At 43.2% G+C, this 4,690-nt stretch overlaps 1 pseudogene; it reads left to right on the top strand.

The window, feature by feature from the left end:
* Positions 1-2,399, top strand: part of LOC135100389 (Y+L amino acid transporter 2-like) — a 119,858-nt pseudogene extending 117,459 nt beyond the window's left edge.
* The last annotated feature ends 2,291 nt before the right edge of the window (positions 2,400-4,690 follow it).

Genomic DNA, 4,690 nt, shown 5'->3' on the forward strand with positions numbered 1-4,690 from the left:
TTTCAGTGCCATCTATTCACTCACCAACAGCTGGAGCAAGGAATATACATCCATACTTTCATTCATATAATAATGTAATAACATTCTCAGTACTTTTTTACATCTTAGCCTCAAGCTGTATAAATTTATGTGCATCTATCTCTATACTAAGCAGACATTCTCACAAAAAGTACAGAGAATTAAACTATCCATTCCCTCACACAGCATCACCTGACCTGGTGTCCACACATCCAAAACTGACATTGTCCTGTGTCCTTCCAACAGACCAACTCACTGTTTGGACACAGTTGCTCTTCGTATCTGTGAAAACTGAGTGAGGAGTGACTGACTGCACCTCCTCTACCATTACTACCATCACTGCTGCTGCTACTGCTGCTGCTGCTGCTGCTGCTGCCCTACCACAGCTGCCAAGAAATGCACTTGTGTGTGTGTGTGTGTGTGCACTTGTGTGTGTGTGTGTGTGTGTGTGTGTGTGTGTCATCATATCATACAGCCTTCACATATTTTATCCACTTGGTTATGGTTCTGTGCATCATGGCAAATCACACTGCTGGTAGACAATGGATATCTGAAATGTTCCCTACTTTAATCCCCTCTGAACTGCTGTTACTGCTGCTGCTGATGGATCCTTGGTGATCTGTTTGTATTTTTGCTCAAGTGGCTTGTGTGTGTGTGTGTGTGTGTGTGTGTGTGTACTGATGGACCTTGGGAGGGCAGCTGGATGGTGTGAACTGTTGTCAGTGATGACAACATGCACACACACATGTGGCAAAAGCAACACAGCAGCAGATTTGTCAGCCTGGATATGCTCTTTGTAATCTGTGATACTTTTCAGAAGGGGAATATTGAAGGTTTTATACATTATTTATTAGTTATTGTATTTTGGTCATAGGCTGATTTTGCACCACTTTAGCTGATAATTTGAAATTGGTTCTGAACCCAAGAAATACTTGAAGGTGCAATTTTCAGATAAATTAAATAGTATTCCAATTGTACATAGAGATAACAGAAAGTAAGTGAGAGTATTACATAACTGTTTTTGGTATTTTGATTTTTAGGTTTTCACCAAGAGGGTTGTTAGTCCTGGTCTTTGCTTACTGCCTGTCTGGACCTCACAGTGGTGATGGGAAGCCTCAAGCATGTGACTGTCTGGCAGCTGTGTGGGCCATTCTGGATGAGTATGTGCTGGATGGATGTTAACTGGCACCACATGAGCTTATTTGTTGGCAGATCCAGATGTTGGGAGTACCACAGTTGCTGAGACAATGAGGCAGTCCTGTTAGGGAAGTTTAGTGACTGAACACTGAAGGTTGACCAAACTCCTCTTGGGCTACAGCTATCATTGTACTCATAGCTCAATGGGTAAAGAGTTGTGTACCTTGAATGTTTTGATGGGAATCCTAGTGCTATTCCCCTTATGCCTTGCTCAGCAGGTGTCTGTGAGACCTGTGCATGGTGGTGTTATCACAGTCAAAAATGTTTTATTGTCCCACACTTTTTCCCATTGTCTTCAACATTTTCCCTTAGTATCAAGTCCAATAATCCACAGACTCTCCTCACAAATATAACAGGTGACAGATGCTAAGGAGGTGACAGGACTTCAGATTGAGGGAAATGCTAAACACTGGGAGTGAGTGTGGCAAATTACATGACCTCTGACCAGACTAGACCAACAGGATAAATGAACATGGCCTAACTCCAGGCTGTGCTGTGTTGAGGCAGTCCTGGGGTGAGGTGACAGCTGGTGTGACACTCATAGTCACTGGAGCAGCCAAGAAGCCTCACGACAATTATAAATTGATTAGCTTTGGCACAAGCCTTTGTTATCAGCTAGGCTTGCCTCCTTCACAATGCTCCTGTCTTCCCCTCTGGTGGTCAGCCACTGCCTGCATCTCTGCCTTGTAGGGAATTTACCTCCTGCTCATGAGTGACACGATGAAGAAAAGGAAATAAATGTACATCTTTTCATCTCTGCATGGGACAAATGAGGGCTGTGTGTGTGTATTTCATAATTTATCTTATTTTTTTTCTGGGCATTTATGGTGCTGAAAGACAAGAAAATTCATGCATACATTATGATCACTCATTATTAATCTTTTTATTTTATTATCCTTTTCATTATCATCAAGACCGTGCTGGGCTTAAATTAATGTGTGTGTGTGTGTAATTATAGATATGTAGTTGTATTCATGTCCGGTGGCAAATCAGATATATTTTGCTTATTGGTGAGAGAGAGAGAGAGAGAGAGAGAGAGAGTAGTTTTGGCCCAACAGTGAGTAATGATGATGTGTAAAGCATATTCTTCTAGGAGCAAATGAGGCAATGTGTCCGCCAGGCATCAACATGTCACTTCATTGTTACCATGTTTTTAAGCATGAAATAAATGTGCCTTTTTTACAGCTAGCTTGTTTGATTGTCATCAAGTGTGTGTGTGTGTGTGTGTGTCATGCGAATCTTTCTGGACTAGCCGTCCCAGCTATTCTCTCTGTAGAGTTTAGAGATCATGATTATGGTTTAAATACAAGGAAGCTACAGACTTGAGCTTCCTTGAGATGAGTAAGTTGAGACCTGTCACGCAGCACGTTCCATTGGCTCACGGCTGAGAGGATGAGGATTCGACTCCCGGGCCGAGAGGAGAGGAGCTGTGGGATTTGTCTCCCTCCCTTGCTGGAGTGCAGACCCCCTACTAAGATGCCTCTATTCATGGGGGATCCATCTAAAGTTGTGATCCAAGGCATTCTGTGTAGCATGGTGCAGTGTGACCCACCAGGGATCCATGGTTTGGTGGAGGTCAAGAATTCTACCCATCGTCTACATTCCTTGGTTGAGGTGGTTCCTCGTGAACATGGCGGGTATCGTGAATCATTATTTCTGCTGTTTCTGTCGTATGAGTTAAAATATTTGTCTAGCGATGTCAAAGGATGGCCAAACATAAAACAAGCGGTGGTTGGTAATATTCAAGAACAGCAGGCGAGGATTGAAAACCGTAGTGAACTGGTGAAATGAGCGAAGCTAGGAGGTTGTGCACATGTTCATTATAATGTTGCTTTACCTCAGATGATAAAATACCCATCATGGTGTATATATATTAAAACCAATGCAGTCCAAACATGAATAATCCGAATCCAAAGTTGGAACGAAGCCGGATTCCGGACGGACACCACGATAGCTGTCTCGTGTGCGCACTGCGCAGTGTACTTGGTCGTGAGGAGTGACATCAATGCTTGTCTTTCTCGCCTGAGTCGTTGACGTGCAAGGACGTCTCGTTGTTCTTCTCCTGTGACCAGAGGTGTACTCTGTCGTTAAGGCCGTGGGTGGTGCACATGTGCCGGACAGCCAGCTGATGGGCGCCAGACTGTAATGGTGATCAGCCGGCTGCTACTGCCACCAGAGCCGGTGAGGCCATGAACTGCTCCTCTCTGCCGCCTCCAGATGGACCATCTGCCCTTCGACCACATCTGGTAAGGTTTGTGTCCATTCCCTAAAACTAGTACAGCTGACTTGGCCTGGCAGTGGCCTTCCTCCCGCTGCCTCGGTATCCCCGCTGGGGATGCCTCCCCGCCCCTCCCTCGTTCCCGCCAACCCTGACCTATATTTAGGTGGTAGTCTAGAGTGATAGTCAAACTGGGTACATGGTGCACCCTAGGGCGCATGATGTTTTTCGAAGGATACTTGGAAATAATTGGGTACATGACATGGCTAGTGCATGTAAGAGTGCACAGTGGGCAAAGATGTTTTAGAAACAAAATTGTGTGTCATGTAGCATGTACATGACATGGCCAGTATGTATTAGAGTGCACAGTAGTACTCTAATACATATACATGAAGCAAATTGTGTCATGTAAGAAATTAATTTAAACTTAAATTAAAATATTACAAATTAGCGTATTGCATATTACACTTGGACGCAACTCGCGCCTCACAGGTTTTGAGTTGTAGCATTTTGCTTTATAGTACATCTAGTACTTATAAAACAGTTATGTAGGATGGGGTGATTATTTTTTATTATTAAAACAGAGACGTGCTACTTTAATTTATATTTTTCAGTCTTGAAACTATGTATTTTTTATTTTTTTATTTATTTTTTTTTTGTAATTCATTATCCTATGTGTTAGGATACATGAATATCTCAAAAGCTCCCTTGAAGGTCCATGAGCTTATAAAAGGTTGGGAAGCAGTGGTCTAGAGGATCCGCCTCACTGTTGCGGCGTTCCGCCACTGGTGCCCGTCCTGGCGTCCTTCTCTCCCTTTCTCGAAGCCGCTTGGTCGGGTAGTGCTTTGGAGGTGACGGACCAAGGGGTTGTACAGAGTGAGGATCATTTCTTTCATTTATGTTCAAATGATCTGCCGATTAAGACAATTATTTTGTTCAGGTTGTTTACGGCTTACGAACATTGTTGGCTGTTTTAGGCTGCTCGATATTGTTACTCCTAAAGGGAAGGAAGTCCTGGATGAGTGTGTGGGTGTACCTTGGCGTCAGCAAAACAAGGTTAGTGAGTGTCCATGAAAGGAGGAGGAGGAGGGAAAGAGAAAAATAGTATTAGTACTACTACTAATAATAATAATGCAATATGTGGTATAAATTATTGCATATCGCAGAGTCTCGTGGCGTAATGCATCCCACAATTACGTATTTGCATTTTATACGAAACATGGTTACACTTCTTTCAAGTTCACAGAAAACGGATTT

Source organism: Scylla paramamosain, chromosome 5 (assembly GCF_035594125.1).
Source record: "Scylla paramamosain isolate STU-SP2022 chromosome 5, ASM3559412v1, whole genome shotgun sequence".
Classification (NCBI taxonomy): Eukaryota; Metazoa; Arthropoda; class Malacostraca; order Decapoda; family Portunidae; genus Scylla; species Scylla paramamosain.